The 18,882-nt window shown below is 43.7% G+C and overlaps 1 pseudogene; it reads right to left on the minus strand.

Annotated features, from left to right (window-relative positions):
- Nucleotides 1-14,994, minus strand: part of LOC126719445 (phospholipase D beta 1-like) — a 28,241-nt pseudogene extending 13,247 nt beyond the window's left edge.
- Nucleotides 14,995-18,882: the final 3,888 nt, after the last annotated feature.

Consider the following 18,882-nt stretch of genomic DNA (forward strand, 5'->3'; position numbering starts at 1 on the left):
ACTGCAAGTCAGCTTATTGTAGAACTATCACATTTAAAAATTCAAATAGTATATCAATATTATTAAATAAACATGGTTTTTGGCCACCAAGCTAATTGTGTTGAGACCCTATCCGAGAATTAAATTGGATTACACTAAGACTACACAACAAGAGCATGTATATCTTTAGCTTTTTGCTATATCAAAATTCTCATATCTGAAACACCAGTGCTATATGACCATGTCCAGTAATGCCTTTTTTTTTTCTTTTGCAGGTCACTGGGTTGGATCACATATTTGTGAGAAACACTGAAATCTCTGTCTGTGTTCTTGTTATGTAAATAAAATCAAAATCAAGGCAGTAACTAGATTGCAAAACCAAAAATTGACAGAGCATTTATACTAAAATTTGACCAAGAAAGTATTATATTTTTTCTAATTAAATTTTATGACAACCTACATCACATATTAGTAATAGAAATACAAGGACTGAAACATTCAACAAGTAATGGAATCACTTTGAATACCATTTCCATGCTGTCAAGGAAATTTCAAGAAAAGAAAAAAGTAACGAAGGATGATTTTTATAGTAGTATGTTCTAAAGATACAGAATTATGTCTCACTTCTTTATTCTTAACCTCATTTGTTAGAGTTCCTCACCTAAGTCTTTGTGAGAATCCCAATTGTATGATGACCCAAGGAAGTACCGGTTCTCAATATAAATGAATTTTTGGGCAGCATGGATTGCCTTCACATATGTTGTATGTTGTATGTATGCTCATGTCTATGAGTACATTCTTCCCACATAAGAGATTATGTTACAACAATGTAAACATATTAGTTCATTACCTTCATTGGGACATAATCAAATGTCTTATTTTAACAAGTGAGTTGAATATCCAAGGATTTTTCTCACCATGCTCATAGCATCTTTTGGGTCCTCTGGAAATCCTTTCACAGAATTGGAATCAATTGAACGAAAAACCTTCAATTGTGGCAAATTTTAGTCCCAAAAAAAAGAAAAAAGAAATCATGAATTGAAAAATCCAACTCCAATAGAAGATTGACATCAATTGTACCTGTACATGCCAACCCTCTGGACCATTATGAGTTTGGCAAGGAAACTCTGCTATCCCAATGATGTCAGGAATTCTTTCGATCTTAAGTAGAGCATCATCATGTGATGATGCTTTTATTAGCTTTTCAAGCCCGTGAGGTTGTGATGCCTTCTGCCAACGCTCCTCAAAATTGGTAAAGATGTCATATGCAGCTGGACCCTCAATACGACAATGCAAATCATGCCACGGTTCTCTTGGACAGCCAACAAGAGGCTCCTAGTTTAATTAGAAGCCAAATAAAGGTTAAAATGGGGGGAAAATACCCACATGAAACTTATCATATTTTCTAAAGTTGATTCCTCATGCTCAGCCTTGTCTATTATATTTCAGGTGTAAGATGAGACAAAACTAACACAATAACTAATAAACCATATGTATGTTATTGCATCCTGTTATTGGAATGTACATCAAGCAACTGCTTGGGTGTTTGTCTGTTTTTTTCAACAATAATAATTTTAGTTTTTCTCAGTTACACTAACAAAATCATAAATGTATGCATGAGTTTTGCAAATAAAATATTCATCTTTGCCAGATATATCATAGGACAAAAAAAGGAGAATAATGATATTCCAAAATCTGGATCAACTACACTCATGGAAACTAAAAAAATTAAACGAATGATTTACCGTGAAATTGGTGTTACAATAGTCATCTTTGTGCACTGTTTGTGAAGTCCTAAAAGGAGGATGTTTAGGAGTATCATATCGGCCCATGCATAAATCAAGACCTCCAACAAATGCCATGATCTTTCGTTTATAGTGACCTGCATCCGCATCCACAATCACTGTTTTCTGATGATGGGTATAAATTGTTCCAATTTCCTGATAATAAAACATAAGAAAACAAGAAATTCAAAGCAAGTACCAATACAGAAAATCTCATTTGAGAAATACATGCATGTCTGTATAAATAAATAAATACATACATACATACATACATACACATATGTATAAAACACTCATATAAATAGTAAATGCTATGTTTGTGTGTTTGTATGCAAATACATCCAATAAAGAAAATAAAAGTAAAATGAAATCTTCAGAACCACACCACTAAATACACAAAAGACAAAGATTTAATAGGTTCATCCAATAAAGCAGCATCAGGTAAGATTATGAGACGCAATTCTGCAGCTGTTGCATTCAAAGAAACGGCATGTAGTTGGACAATAGATAAATATATTGCTACTTATCTATATCAAACCTGCTTTTTGACCCAGCTATGTCCTTTTCCAGCAGATCGGGGGCAGAGTAGAACTTGCACTAAAGAGGTGCTTAAAAAAATGGTGAGTCTCCTTATCATTGGTATGCATGATGCCTTCCTGCATTTCATAGAAATCAGTGAATACATAATGACAGAGGATATAAAAATAACTACTTGATGCAAGAAAGAGAAAAATGATGCATAATTCTCCTCAAATCATAAATTTAAATGATAATAAGCTGCTTGGGGTCAGCCACTTAAATTGTGTTTTACCTTCCTGCCATTAAGTGGACCATACAAAGGAAGAAAAACTTGAGCAAAAGATAAATAATGGAACATGTACAAACAAATACAAACTAGATAATTCATTGTCTGATAATTGAAATCTCGACTAAATTCAGAAGGGCTATTGTAAGGAATAAAACAAAATTGTATTTCTATTGTAATTTCACTTCGCAAAACAAAAAACCATAATGATAAGGAAATTCAGTAACCATTGTAGTATTTGAAGACAAAAAAAAATTTTAACCAGCAAAGTATATAATGATATTTGATCCCAAATTGTGCTATATAATAGAATAGTGGTGACATATGCTAGTAAAATTTCTTAGTTCCTTACTGTTTTAAATCCCAAAATGCCCCTAGAGGTAGGATCATCCTATACAAGGAGCAGCACTTTTACACCTTGTGACTTGATTTTGAGAAGATCCCCCAACATGCAATCTGTTGCATTATTACCATCTCGAATCAGTTTAACCTTGTGGTACACTGACCACCCTGCAATGTATATCAAAAGACGGGCCTGACTTATTGCTTCAAAGATATCATGCCAACAACTCCTATGCTCATACTGAACATCACTGTAAGGGCGGTTTTTGGGGCCCAGGCCCAGCAAGCAGGCGATTCTGGCCCAAAAGACCCTCAACAATGAATTTGTAGAGAGTGGGTCATAGAACTAGGTCTTGACAGAGTAAACGTAACTAGTAGTAAGCCATGCAACCATTTGAACGTGGGGATATTTCATTAAGTTTCCTGGGATAACAGTCCATGGAGCTGTATCTTATGCTTTGTTTACAGAACTCCTTTCTCTCTTTCTCTTTTCCTTACTTTTTTCTCTCCAGTTTCCGATCCCCTAGTCATGGGGATTTTCTTCTCTTATATAGCATCCTTCAATTGATAATGTTCCTACACTTGTTAACCATCTGGGCCTCTACTTGAATGCCTGTCCCATAGGACATCCTTCTTCTTTTTCTGTGAGTTGCACTGGATAAGATAATACTATTCTCCGGTCCTCTCTACATTAATGCAGCTGGAAAAGTAGCTTCCTTGCATTTAATGCGGCAGTTGTGGTTGCCCCCTGAACGTCTAGCATTTCCCTTCGATTTGGGACGATTTCTCACCATGTAAAGGGCGTGCGTTGGACTCCCATTTGGTGCGTCCGAGGAGACACTCCTCCTCGGAAGCCCCTTAAACAAGCCCGGCCCAACAGGATTGGGCTGGAAGTCTTCTGGCCATGTCTTCACTTCCTGTTATGGCTGGGCTCCGCACGGGTACCAAGGCCCACTGTTGACTGATGAATTTTATCCCCACAATAGCCCCTCAAAATTCCAGCTCTTTCTTCTTGGTCCGAGGAGGAAAGGCGGGATTTTGATACCTACTGGATAGTTCGTTGTGGATTCCCACTTCACACGTGCGGGGGTGTGCCCTCACGTGCCTCATTAATGCTGAAGGCATTTAATGACCCGGGGGGAATTAACTGCAGCTTTTTGGAGTTTTACGCTCTTTCAATCCAACGGTTGGAGACCAGATCAACGGTGGACACTATTTTACTTGCTCTAGGCAGGAGCATGTCTGTCCAACTCCCTCTGAGTATATAAGGTTTTGAAGGCGTTCATTCCTCACTTTTAACGAACACTCCAGTATTCAGAACGTCTCAGTGCCTTCTTCTTCAGCACGCTCTTACCTTCGCCGTCATTCTCTTGAAGATTCCGTCGAGTTTCTTACCCGTAAGTGCGCACTTCTTCTTCGTTACTCTTCTTTAGGCAAACTCCCTTCGCGTTGTCTAGGATTAGGGGGAATGGGTAGGCTTGAAAAAATGGTAGACTCTCCGGGTGGTATGGCGGGCTTCAGGGTGAAGTATCGTATTCCACCGGAGGTAGGTTTAGAGTATTGCCATCAGGAGGAAATTTTGTTCAAGAGGAGGACGGGGGAGGTCGCAATTCCAATGATAGCCTTCGTGGAAGGAGGAATGACGATTCCAATGGGGAGAATAACTAGGGACTACCTACGTGGTCATAGATTGGCCCCCCATCAGTGCACCGCGAACCTGTTCCAGATCTTGGGGTGCACAGATGCCTTAAACGACCAGATGAACCTCGGCCTTTCATGGCACGACGTGGTTCATCTCTATGAATGCCATAAGCTCGGCGACTCATACTACTTAAAGTCCAGGACCGACGAAGTGAGGTTGATATCCTGCCTTCCCAAGCCCAGCAAAGGCTTGAAGGACAACCATTTGATCGTCTCCGAACCATGGCACGACGGCATTCACTGTCCGACTAGGGCAGGAACGCCAGGTGGGGTGTCATAGAACTAGATTCCGTGGAGAGGACCTTAGTTTTGAGTTCTCCCCCCTTTTTTCTTTTTTAAATTTATTGGTTTGTTTGCATGCTTCCTCGGACTAACGTAACCCTTTTATCGGACTTTACAGATAAGGAGCGAACATCCCCTCGGCTGAGCTTGGTCAACGTCCCGGCTCTAAATTACCACCTGAGATCTGAGATTTTCGTAAGCGAGGACGGACAATTACGGTCGGCTCCTTTGATTTTGGACTTTGTTCCCCTTACTCGATCCTTGGTGGACGCCAGTCAAGCTATAAGGGCTGGCAGTCCAAGATTGGCACGTATTGACATATCCATACCAGGGTTTCTTGCTTCGACAGACTTACCCCCCGTCCAGTTGCCTGCCCAGCGCGCCCTTCCCGCAGCGGTCATCCCGTAGGAGGAGGCTGGTTCTTCGCATTCATCCTTAGAGGAACAAATAGACCAGTTCCAATTTGCCGAGGAGGGAGAGGTGTCGGCCAGGGTAGTAGAGCTCTCGGACTCCGACACAGATTTAGACCGTGCCTCAGTAGCTCCTGATCCTGGTTTAGTCATCACACAAGTTGATACCAGCCAAGAGACTGAGGAAGAAGGAATGGACTTGAAACCAAGGTCTGGCCTCAGGGGCCTTCTATCCAACAGGAACAAGGGGCAATCCTCTAAGGACGTCCCGAAGGAACAAACTGCCCCTAAGGCTCCTACTCCTCCTCTCCCTCCCACATCGGACGCGGCGCTACAGCCTATGCCCAATTTAAGGCGAAAAAGGCCTGTAGAAGAACCGGAGGAGGGAGAGATTGGCCGCAAAAAGGCCTGGCCTCAGAAGAAGGGTAAGGAGACGAAAGAGCCCCGAGAGAAGAGGACCAGGTCCGTCGATAGCCGAGATGAGGCGGCCATTCGGAGGGAACAACGAACATGGTCGCCGCGGCTCGAATTAGACGACGCTCCGATCTCCTGGGATGCGACCCTATGGGAATCCCAACGAGGGCAGGCATCATTCTTGGCCGAGGCCTTGCAGCAGCCTCTTCTCCTGCCTCGTGATATGGAGGGTCTTAGAAATACTCGGCAACCAGACCTCTTCATGTCATTGAAGAGGAACATGGCCATGGTAAATGGAATCCTCTATTTCATTCTCCTATTATGTACCCTCTTATCGTCATGTTCTAACAAGGTCTTTATTTCCTTTTGGGCGCAGGTCACTCAACAAATTTATATTGCTGAGGAATGGGCCAAGAAGGCTCGTGAGGACTTGCATAGGGAGGCTCAGTCCCGCTCTGCTACCGAGAAGACCGCTGGCGATCTCAAACAGGATTTTGATCACCTGAATAATGAAATAAAGGAGGTGAAGAAGGCTTATGCGAGCGCGGACGCTGGCCTTAAGAATGTCACAAAGCAGGCTGACGATCTGTGCATACAGCTTCGCCAATCTGAGGAAAAACTTACAACGGAGCAGCAGGCGGTTTCAACGCTCAAGGTTGAGCTTGCAAGAACCAAGGAGGAGGCCCGTTTGGCCAGGGAGGCTGCCGAGAAGGCTGTGGCGGCCGCATATGATCGTGGAGTCCGTGATACTGAGGTCAGGCTGACCGAGGAAGTGGCCACCGTTTGCAGGGAATACATCACCACGTCCTGGGGTGTAGCCCTGGATCGGGCAGCTATCCTGGCAGACTCCGATCTCAGGAAGGCTGAGAACATCTTTTTCCCGGAAGACATACGTGAGATTCCTGATGAAGTTGCCTCCGAAGAGCCTCTTCCAACGGACTCCTCCATTCCTAAAGCTGGGGGTACGGAGCAGGCCGCGCATGGCAAGTTACCCGAGGATAGCCTTTGCATTAGTGAGATCATTGCATAGGCCAAGGAGACTGCCCCAGGGACCCAAGCAGCAGATGATCAGCCCGCTCCTACTCAGGGCTCTTAGGAAAGTAGTGTAGGATTTTATTTTATTTTCCTTTTGTATTTTGTTTTGTTTTGCCTTGCTAGTGTTTGTAAACAGAACCACTTTTGGGTTTTAATGATAAAGGTCAATTCCCTTCAAATATCATTGTTTTCTTCTCTTTTTTTTTCATCATGAATGGACGTCTATTCCATCACTAACTGTTGAAAACCGAGCATAAGTGAATGAATACGTGAAAAGAACGATAGTTAACAATTAGGCGAAAAGGCTACGAATTTAATTTTCCCCCAAGTCCTTGGTCCGTGGAGCCAGGCAGGACTTGGGTTCTGTTTAGCACTTAGTGAGAATCCCCTCGCGGTTAATTTCTCCCAAGTCAGTGGTCCGAGGGGCCAGGCAAGACTTGGGTTCTGTTTAACACCTAGTGAGAATGACTAAGCGGTTAATTTCCCCCAAGTCTGTGGCCTGAAGAGCCAGGCAGGACTTAGGTTCTGTTTAACACCTAATGAGAATGATTAAGCGATTAATTTCCCCCAAGTCTGTGGTCCGAGGAGCCAGGCAGGACTTGAGTTCTGTTTAACACTTAGTGAGAATCCCTTCGCGGTTAATTTCTCCCAAGTCTGTGGTCCGAAGAGCCAGGCAGGACTTGGGTTCTGTTTAACACCTAGTGAGAATGACTAAGCGGTTAATTTTCCCCAAGTCTGTGGCCCGAAGAGCCAGGCAGGACTTGGGTTCTGTTTAACACCTAGTGAAAATAATTAAGCGATTAATTTCCCCCAAGTCTGTGGTCCGAAGAGCCAGGCAGGACTTGGGTTCTGTTTAACACCTAATGAGAATGACTAAATAGTTAATTTCCCCCAAGTCTGTGGCCCGAAGAGTCAGGCAGGACTTGGGTTCTGTTTAACACTTAGTGAGAATCCCTTCGCGGTTAATTTCTCCCAAGTCTGCGGTCCGAAGAGCCAGGCAGGACTTGGGTTCTGTTTAACACCTAGTGAGAATGACTAAGCGGTTAATTTCCCCCAAGTCTATGGCCCGAAGAGCCAAGCAGGACTTGGGTTCTGTTTAACACCTAGTGAGAATGATTAAGCGATTAATTTCCCCCAAGTCTGTGGTCCGAGGAGTCAGGCAGGACTTGGGTTCTGTTTAACACTTAGTGAGAATCCCTTCGCGGTTAATTTCTCCCAAGTCTGTGGTCCGAAGATCCAGGCAGGACTTGGGTTCTGTTTAACACCTAGTGAGAATGACTAAGCGGTTAACTTCCCCCAAGTTTATGGCCCGAAGAGCCAGGCAGGACTTAGGTTCTGTTTAATACCTAGTGAGAATGATTAAGCGATTAATTTCCCCCAAGTCTGTGGTCCGAGGAGCCAGGCAGGACTTGGGTTCTGTTTAACACTTAGTGAGAATCCCTTCGCGGTTAATTTCTCCCAAGTCTGTGATCCAAAGATCCAAGCAGGACTTGGGTTCTGTTTAACACCTAGTGAGAATGATTAAGCGATTAATTTCCCCCAAGTCTGTGGTCCGAGGAGCCAGGCAGGACTTGGGTTCTGTTTAACACTTAGTGAGAATTCCTTCGCGGTTAATTTCTCCCAAGTCTGTGATCCGAAGATCCAAGCAGGACTTGGGTTCTGTTTAACACCTAGTGAGAATGATTAAGCAGTTAATTTCCCCCAAGTCTGTGGTCCGAGGAGCCAGGCAGGACTTGGGTTCTGTTTAACACCTAGTGAGAATGATTAAGCGGTTAATTTCCTCCAAGTCTGTGGTCCGAGAATCCAGGCTGGACTTAGGTTCTGTTTAACACCTAAATTAAGTGGTTGCGCAGTAATACGGCATCAAGAATTATATCTTTCATTAATAATAGTACCTTTTCAGGTTGTTTACATTCCAAGGGAGTGGCACTACATGTTCATCCAAGTCTTCCAAAAAATAGGCTCCTATGCCGGCTACGGAAGTGATACGGTACGGTCCCTCCCAGTTTGGTCCGAGCTTTCCCCATGCAGGGTTCCTCGCGGTGCCCAGGACCTTCCTCAGTACCAGATCCCCTAGCGCCAATGGTCTGGATTTTACCTTGGCGTCGTAACTTTGCTTGAGCTTCTGCTAATAGTAAGCCAAATGGACCATCGCGCCTTCCGTTCTTTCGTCGATGAGGTCCAAGCTCTTTTCCAGAAGTTTGTCATTGGCAGTAGGGCAGAAGACGGTGGTCCTCTGTGTTGGGAAGTTCACTTCTAGTGGAATGACAGCCTCGACTCCATAGGTCATTGAAAAAGGGGTTTCCCCTGTGGACCTTCGAGGTGTGGTGCGGTATGTCCACAAGACATGGGCTAGCTCCTCAACCCATCTTCCTTTCGCGCTATCTAGTCTCTTTTTCAATCCATTCACTATGGTTTTATTGACGGCTTCTGCTTGTCCATTACCCTGTGGATAAGATGGTGTGGAGTACCGGTTAACAATTCCCAGCTCGCTGCAGTACTTTCTGAAGGTTTTGCTGTCAAACTGTACCCCGTTGTCCGACACCAGGGTGTGTGGGGTGCCGAACCTGGTGACAATATTTTTCCAAAGAAACTTCTTGACATCGACGTCCCTAATGTTTGCCAACGCCTCAGCTTCCACCCATTTGGTGAAGTAGTCGGTGCCGACGAGAAGAAATTTCCTGTTCCCTGTTGCTTTCGGGAACGGACGAAGTATATCTAGACCCCATTGCGCAAATGGCCAGGGACTGGACAACGGGTTCAGCTCTCCACCAGGCTGGTGTATGTTCGGGGCGAATCTCTGGCATTGGTCGCACTTCTTCACATACTCCAGGGCTTCTTTATGCATGCTCGGCCACCAATAACCCAGCGTTAAGGCCCTGTGAGACAAAGACCTACCCCCCGTGTGACTTCCGCAAATTCCTTCGTGTAATTCTTCCAGGATGAGTTCAGTAGCCTCTGGGTGCACACACAGTAAATACGGCCCCGAGAACGAGCGTCTGTAAAGCTTGGAATCCTCCGACAACCAGAATCGAGTAGCTTTTCTCCTGATTTTGTCAGCCTCAACCTTATCATCTGGCAAGGTGTCGTGTTTTAAGTACAGCACTAGAGGGTCCATCCAGCTCGGTCCTGTCCTGATGTTATGTACTCCAATCCCGTTGGCCTTCTCCGTTAACGAACGGATGAGCTCTTCTACCAAAATGACTCGAGGAAAGGACTGAGCCGAGGAGGTAGCCAATGTCGCGAGAGAATCAGCATGAGTGTTCCCACTTCTGGGTACGTACGTCAAGCGAAAGTGATGGAAATGGGTCTGTAGGTGCTTAACCCGAACCAGATACTCTTGCATTCTTTCATCCTTTGCCTCTATGTCTCCATTTACCTATCCCACAATGAGTCTCGAGTCCGAGAACATGTCCACGGATTTCCCCCCCATTTTCCGGATCATCCACATTCCCTCCAATAGCGCCTCGTATTCGGCTTCGTTATTCATAGCTGAAAATCTGAGTCTCAATGACTTCTCTATGGTTATCCCTTCAGGTGAGAGCAGTACAAGTCCTACCCCTGAGCCCCTTTGATTCGCTGCGCCATCAATGTATGCTTTCCACCAAGTGTGTCCATGCGGAGAAATTGTGCTGATCACCTTCTCATCAGCCCCTAGTAATACCGACACTTCTTTTCCTTCTAGTGTGGGCTCCGCAAATTCTGCCACTAGGTCGGCGAGGACCTGGCCTTTTACAGCGGTGCGTGGCATGCATCTAATGTCGAAGGCACCCAGAATCGTTCCCCATTTTGCAATTCTGCTTGTGTAATCAACGCTGCGCAGGATGGACTTTAAGGGAAGTTGAGTTAACACTACTACAGTGTGTGCTTGAAAGTAGTGGGGAAGCTTTCGTGTGGCCTATACGATGGCCAAGATAGCCTTTTCGAGGGGAAGGTAACGGGTTTCTGCCTCCTGCAGTGATTTGCTAACGTAATAGACTGGTCGCTGTGTGCCGTTGTCTTCTTGGATTAGCACCAAGCTTACTGCATGTGGGGCTACTGCGATGTAGGCAAACAAAACTTCGTCGGCCTCGGGACTGGACATAATCGGTGGTTGGGCGAGGTATTCCTTTAGCTGTTGGAAAGCTATAGCGCACTCCTCATTCCACTCAAATCCTTTCCACTTGTGTAATAGGAGAAAAAATGGCCTGCATCTGTCTGCTGAGCGCGAGATGAAACGGTTTAAAGCAGCTATCATACCGATAAGCTTTTGGACCTCTTTAGGGTTCCGAGGAGGCTGCAAGCTATGGGTGGCTCTTATTTGGTCAGGGTTAACCTCTATGCCTCTGTGAGTCACCATATAACCTAAGAATTTTCCTGATCCCACTCCAAACAAGCATTTGGTTGCGTTCAGTCATAGCTTGTACTTTCTCAGTATTTGAAAAACATTGCCGAGATCTTCAATATGGTCAGGAACCAACTTGCTTTTAACCACCATGTCGTTTATGTACACTTCAACGCTTTTACCCATCTCCTGTTCAAACATCCTGGTCATCATCCTTTGATAGGTTGACCCGGCATTCTTCAGGCCAAAGGGCATCACCTTATAATGATAATTCCCAACTGGGGTGACAAAGGCGATCTTCTCCTGGTCTTCGGCAGCCAAGGGTATCTGGTGGTAGCCCTGAAAGGCGTCTAGAAAACTCATTCTAGGGTGTCCGACAGTTGAATCTACCAACCGGTCTATCCGGGGCATAGGGAAGGGATCCTTTGGGCACGCCTTGTTTAGGTCTGTGAAGTCTACGTAGACCCGCCATTTCCCGCTCTTCTTCCTTACCACTACCATGTTGGCTAACCACTCGGGATAGAAGACCTCTTTGATAGCCCCTGCTTTCTTCAATCTTGCGACCTCTTCTCTCACGGTGTCGGTATGTTCTTTCGACGGTCGTCGAGGAGCCTGCCTCTTAGGTGTTATAGCCGGATTCACATTAAGGTGGTGGCAGATGAAATCTGAGTTGACCCCGGGGGCCTCATAGGGGTCCCAAGCAAACACATCTACATTCTGTCGGAGAAAAGCAATCAGTGCTGACTTCTCCTGGGGCGGTAATTCTGAACCAATCTGAAAAAACCTCTCAGGGTCTGATCCGACGAGTACTTTCTCCAGCTCCTCACAGTTCACCTCCATGGCCGGTCCTCCACTACCCGTAGTTAGGACCGGGGTCATTGATTGCTATAAGCCGTTCTCGACTGAAGTGGAAGGTTCGTTATTCGGCCGTCATGAGATTGTCGACACTATGCATTGTCTAGCCATTCCCTGGTTCCCTATTATTTCTTTGATTTGACCTCCTGACGGATACTTCACTTTTTGGTGCAAGGTTGACGGCACAGCCTCTAGTGCATGAAGCCATGGCCGGGCCACGATAGCTGTGTAGGGGGAGTATGCATCTACGATAATGAAGTTCACTTCTACCACGTCTGAGTCTGTTTGCACAGGCAACCTAATCATGCCTTTCGGGATGACGATTTTTCCTTCAAAGCTGACCAGGGGGGAATCGTATGGCGACAGGTCTTCTTGCTTCAAGTTCAGCCCCTTATACAAATCAGGGTACATTACCTCCACAGCGCTGCCTTGATCAACTAACACCCTTTTCACGTCATAACCTCCTATTCTGAGCGTGACGACTAGGGCATCGTCGTGGGGTTGAATAGTTCCTTGCTTGTCTTCCTCTGTGAACCCAATTAATGGCGTGGCACTCACTTTGGCTCTCTTGGATTCCCTGTCGTCTGGCTCAGTTGGGAAACTGCTCACTGACATTACCCTAAAGGGGGCAGAGCCTGTCCTTCCAGGTGCGGCGAGAATGACATTAATTGTGCCAATGGGTGGCCTCAACGTACCTTGTCTGGTTTCATTGTTCGATGGTTCCTGCCATCCTTCAGGGCGATGCAGTAGATGTCTCAGCTTCCCTTCTCGGACGAGCCGATCTAAATGGTTCTTCAGGTTCCTGCAATCATCAGTGGTGTGACCTGGCTCCTGATGGTACGCGCAATACAGGTTCTGATTGCGCTTCAAAGGATCACCAGCCATCTTGTTCGGCCACTGGAAGAAAGGTTCATACTTCACCTTCTCTAGGATTTTGTGAAGCGGTTCTCGAAATACAGCATGGACTGCCTAAGCCCCAGTAGATCCGGGCTGTTCTATATAATCTCTTCTCGGTCTGTTACTGTTGTTAAATCGTTCCGACCTGAAGTCCCTCCTCTCCTGAGGGACGACCTTCGCTTTACCTTTCCCCATCTGCTGGTCCTCCTCGACCCTTTTGTATTTGTCAATTTTGTCTATGAGTTGGCGCACGCTAGTGACTGGCTTTCCAGTGAGGGACTTTCTTAAGCCATGTTCTGTCGGCAAGCCCCTTTTGAACGTACTGATGGCGACGTCATCATAATTCCCTTCTATCTCGTTATACATTTCCCAGTATCTATCCGAGTAGGCCTTCAGCATCTCTCCTTCCCGCATGGACAAGGATAGGAGAGAGTTGAGAGGCCGAGGGACTCTAGTGCTGGTGATGAAACGGGAACCAAAAGCCTGCGTCAGCTGTTTAAAGGAATCTATGGAATTCGGCTAGAGGGCATCAAACCATCTCATCGCCATGGGTCCCAAGCTGGATGGAAATACCTTACACATTAACGCCTCATCCCTAGAGTGGACGGCCATCCTCTGATTGAATTGGCTTACATGCTCTACTGGGTCGGTCCGACCATTGTATATGGCAAACGTTGGTTGATGGAACCGCCAAGGAAGCACTGCCCTCTCTATTCTACGCGTGAACGGCGACTAGGAAATGCGATCCAGGGCCTTGCTCAGGGCATCGTTGGCCAAACCTTGGTAAGATGGGCTTTTGTGGCTGCGTTTGCGAGGCCTCTCTTCCTCGTAGGAAAAGGTCTCGCTCGGAGGGGTTCTTGATCTTCGCCGGTATTCGTTATCCTCGTCACTACTAGTGCCCGAGCCGGGTGAAGGACGTTTCTGTTGTGCTCGGCGCAGCTTTTTCTTCAAATCATCAATCTCTTGTTGTAGAGCCTTTCGATCGTTTTGCTTATGGGATGCATGATCCTTCCCTTTTGAGCGGCTTTTACTCGTGTGAGAGGTGTTCACGCTGCCCTCTCGCTGATTATCTTGGTCTTTCCCTCATTCGATATTTAAAAAATTGTCCTGCCGTTGAGAATCTGCACGTTCGGTTTGGCGCGGGCCTGATCCTTCCATTTCTTACTGTTTCACTTGTCGAGACACAAATTCTCCCCACAGACGACGCCAATTGTAAAGGCAGTTTTTGGGGCCCAGGCCCAACAAGCAGGCGATTCTGGCCCAAAAGACCCTTAACAATGAATTTGTAGAGAGTGGATCACAGAACTAGGTCTTGACAGAGTAAACGTAACTAGTAGTAAGCCATGCAACCATTTGAACGTGGGGATATTTCATTAAGTTTCCTGGGATAACAATCCATGGGGCTGTATCTTATGCTTTGTTTACAGAACTCCTTTCTCTCTTTCTCTTTTCCTTACTTTTTTCTCTCCGGTTTCCGATCCCCTAGTCATGGGGATTTTCTTCTCTTATATAGCATCCTTCAATTGATAATGGCCCTACACTTGTTAACCATCTGGGCCTCTACTTGAGTGCCTGTCCCATAGGACATCCTCCTTCTTTTTTTGTGAGTTGCATTGCCCAAGATAATACTATTCTCATGTCCTCTCTACATTAATGCGGCTGGAAAAGTAGCTTCCTTGCATTTAATGCGGTAGTTGTGGTTGCCCCCTGAACGTCTAGCATTTCCCTTCGATTTGGGACGATTTCTCACCATGTAAAGGGCGTGCGTTGGACTCCCATTTGGTGCGTCCGAGGAGACACTCCTCCTCGGACGCCCCTTAAACAAGCCCAGCCCAATAGGATTGGGCTGGAAGTCCTCTAGCCATGTCTTCACTTCCTGTTATGGCTGGGCTCCGCACGGGTACCAAGGCCCACTGTTGACTGATGAATTTTACCCCCACAATCACCATGAAGCTTCAAACTGGGAAGGCAACCATCATGAACATGGGCATCTTGATATAGTGTCACTTTGTAGAGAATTAACCCGAATTCCCAACATGTGAGAAACAAAAAAAAAAAAAAAGAGAAAACCCATGCCAAAGAAAACAATCACAGCACAAGACAATATTTACGTACTTCGGCAATTTGCCTACATCCAAGGAGTTGCAGGGACTTCACTATTATCATGGAAAATACAAAAGTCCCTGCAACTCCGTGGATGTAGGCAAATTGCCGAACCACGTAAATATTGTCTTGTGCTGTAATTGTTTTCTTTGGCATGTGTTTTCTCTAATTTTTTTTTTTTTTTTTTTTTTTTTTTTTTTTTTTTTTTTGTTTCTCACAGGTTGGGAATTCATGTTAATTCCCTATAATTAGTATCAGAGCCTAATGTTAGGTTTGAGTGGGAGTAATGGCAGAGGAAGTAGGAAAGGCTGCTGGAATAGAAAAGTTTGATGGCACAGACTTCGCGTATTGGAGGATGCAGATTGAAGATTATCTCTATGGGAGGAAATCGCATCTGCCTCTGTTGGGGACAAAACCTGAGACTATGAAGGCTGAGGAATGGGCGCTTCTTGACAGACAGGTTTTGGGAGTTATTAGGTTAACTCTGTCTCAGTCTGTTGCACACAATATTGTAAAGGAGAAGACCACAGCAGATCTTATGAAGGCTTTGTTTGGTATGTATGAAAAACCGTCAGCAAACAACAAGATGCATCTGATGAAGAAACTGTTCAATTTGAAGATGGCAGAGAATGCATCAGTAGCACAACATCTAAATGAATTTAACACTATCACAAATCAATTGTCATCTGTAGAAATTGATTTTGATGATGAGATTCGTGCTCTGATCGTCTTGGCTTCTTTGCCAAATAGTTGGGAGGCAATGAGGATGGCAATAAGCAATTCTACAGAAAAAGAAAAACTCAAGTACAGTGATATACGAGATTTAATTCTAGTTGAGGAGATTCGCAGAAGAGATGCAGGCAAAACCTCAGGATCTGGTTCTGCCCTAAACCTTGAGACAAGAGGCAGAGATAATGACAGAAATTCAAACCGAGGCAGATCAAAATTCAAAAATTCTAATCAGAATAGAAGCAAATCTAGATCTGGTGAACAAGTACAATACTGGAACTGTGGGAAAACAGGTCACTTTAGGAGGCAATGCACAAGTCCTAAATAGACAGTCCACTTGATGATTGGGTTTTGGATTCAGGAGCTTCGTTTTATACCACTCCACACCGAGAAATCATACAGAATTATGTTGCAGGTGATTTTGGTAAGGTGTATTTGGCTGATGGTTCAGCCTTGGATGTTGTGGGTATAGGAGACATCCGAATATTGTTGCCTAATGAATCTGTTTGGTTACTGGAGAAGGTTCGACATATTCTTGACCTGAGGAGGAATCTGATTTCTGTTGGACAACTTAATGATGAAGGATATGCAATACTATTTGTTGGTGGTACTTGGAAGGTTACAAAGGGAGCTAGGGTATTGGCTCGTGGAAAGAAGACTGGTACTCTATATATGACCTCAAGTCCAGAAGACACAATTGCAATTGTTGATGTAAGTACTGATACAAGCCTATGGCACCGCAAACTTGGTCACATGAGTGAGAAAGGGATGAAAATGCTACTATCAAAAGGAAAACTACCAAAATTGAAGTCCATTAATTTTGACATGTGTGAAAGTTGCATCTTAGGAAAGCAGAAAAATGTAAGTTTCTTAAAAACTGGCAAGACACCGAAGGCTGAAAAATTGGAATTAGTACATACTGATTTGTAGGGGCCTTCTCCAGTTGTATCCCTTAGAGGTTCAAGATACTACATCACTTTCATTGATGACTCAAGCAGAAAGGTATGGATTTATTTTCTAAAAAATAAATCTGATGTATTTGAAACTTTTAAGAAGTGGAAGGTCATGGTTGAGACGTAAATAAGTTTGAAAGTAAAATGTTTGAGGTCAGATAATAAAGGAGAGTACATAGATGGAAGATTCAGTGAGTACTGTGCTGCACAAGGAATTAGGATGGAGAAGACCATTCCTGGGACACAAAGATAAAATTTCTAATTTCTAATTTCTAAAACCTATTATAAAACAAAAATATAAAATTTGTAGCTTGTTCAACCTTTTCAGAAAAAGTAATTTCTAATTTCATTTTTCCTTAAAAAATGTTACCAAGAAAAATATTGTGATAGTTTAAATTTCTTAATGGCCACCCTAAATAAAATTCTTAGACCACCATTGTCGGCAGGAAGCAAATCGTCTTGCACACATCTTAGCTCAATATGCTAGGAATTGTGGTAATTCTATAGCTTAGATAAAAGGAAAATCTTATTATTACTGAGTCATTTTTGGATCAAGATGTAATGGTATTATCTTCTTCTTAATAAAGTTGCGATATTCTCGTAAAATAAAATAAAAAAGAGTGAAGTCTTGTTCTCAAAAAAAAAAAAAAAAAATAGTGAAGTCTTAATAGAACCTTAGCAGCATTTTGGGTCATTTTCAAAATTAAATTAGGAATTATCCCAAAAGAATTAGCTAAAAAGTCATATATAATACTAGTCTTATCATATGTGCTTTACGCGTGGGATGAGGGGTTTTTTTTTTTTTTTTTTTTTTTGGTCTAGGGTCATAATCTTCCTTTTTTAAACAAATGGATAAATTTGTTATGAAGACATTGATTAGTAGGAGAGTATCCTATTTTGTTAGTATTTTAAGTGGAGTTAGAGATATATTTTTGCTAGGTTGTCTTCAAATTTTTTTTCCTAGTTAAATATAAGGTTTAGAGGTATTTCTGAACTACATAAACATAAAAGTCGAGTCTAAAGAGGTGAATCCTCTTATGCTCAGAGTATAGATATCTATGTTTCTAATATCCAACACAATGATCAATGTGCACTGGAATCTATGTTTCATAATAAAGTTCTCATAATTCATAAATGGCCAAAATGGCCCAATACGACGTTTTTTTGAAATTTTTAGCAACAGAGCACTGTTTCGGAAATAATTTGGGATCTACCACTTTTTGTGGTACTCGAGCTTGGTGAGCTCGAGTACCATCTTTTCATTGGTCAACATCTTCTCAAAAAAAAAAGTTGCTCGAAAACGCCACTATAGGGCCCGAAAACATCACTATAGGGCTTAAAAACGCCACTATAGGGCCCCTTAAACCTGGTATGGGGAGTTATAAAAAAATTTTGTAGGAAAACGCCGCTATAGGTCCCGAAAACATCACTATAGGGCTTAAAAACGCCACTATAGGGCCTCTTGAACCTGGTATGGGGGCTTATAAAAAAATTTTGCAGGAAAACGCCGCTATAGGGCCCGAAAACGTCACTATAGGGCTTAAAAACGCCACTATAGGGCCCCTTGAACCTGGTATGGGACTTGTAAAAAATTTTTGCAGGAAAACGCCGCTATAGGGCCCGAAAACGTCACTATAGGGCTTAAAAACGCCACTATAGGGCTCCTTGAATATGGGGCGACGGTTGAATGGAAAAATGTGGTACTCGAGCTCACCAAGCTCGAGTACCACAAAAAGTGGTAGATTCCAAATTATTTCCGAAACAGTGCTCTGTTGCTAAAAATTTCAAAAAAATATGGTATTGGGCCATTTTGGCCTTCATAAATAGCACATTTTGAATTCGCCGACCCTTGTGACGCGGGCTTGAAACCCAAGTGGGGCATTAAGCTGTTTAGGAGGGATTAGGCTTTGGAGCTCACAACTGCCTCGTAGGCCCAAAGATCAGGGGGTGTTACCGCTCATTGTGGGCTTCTGCCACACCTAGGGTGAGATATTGAAGTGTGTATATTGGACTAGGGCGTAGAGAAGACTCTATGAACGGTCACTTATTCCAAATGTTTGGGGTGGGAGGCATCGATCTTATTGGCTTATCAAAGCAAATTTTGAATTCACTTGCTTTTAATAATTTATATTTGGTACCAAAAAAAAATACACATTAAATCTAAATTAAGATTTAAAAAAATAGTTATTTAAGAATTTCAAATCTAAAAGATTCTAAAATAAAAATAATAAAAAGAGAGAGAGAGAGAGAGAGAATTTCAAATCTTTTA

The sequence above is a fragment of the Quercus robur genome, chromosome 3 (assembly GCF_932294415.1).
Source record: "Quercus robur chromosome 3, dhQueRobu3.1, whole genome shotgun sequence".
In the NCBI taxonomy this organism is placed as follows: domain Eukaryota; kingdom Viridiplantae; phylum Streptophyta; class Magnoliopsida; order Fagales; family Fagaceae; genus Quercus; species Quercus robur.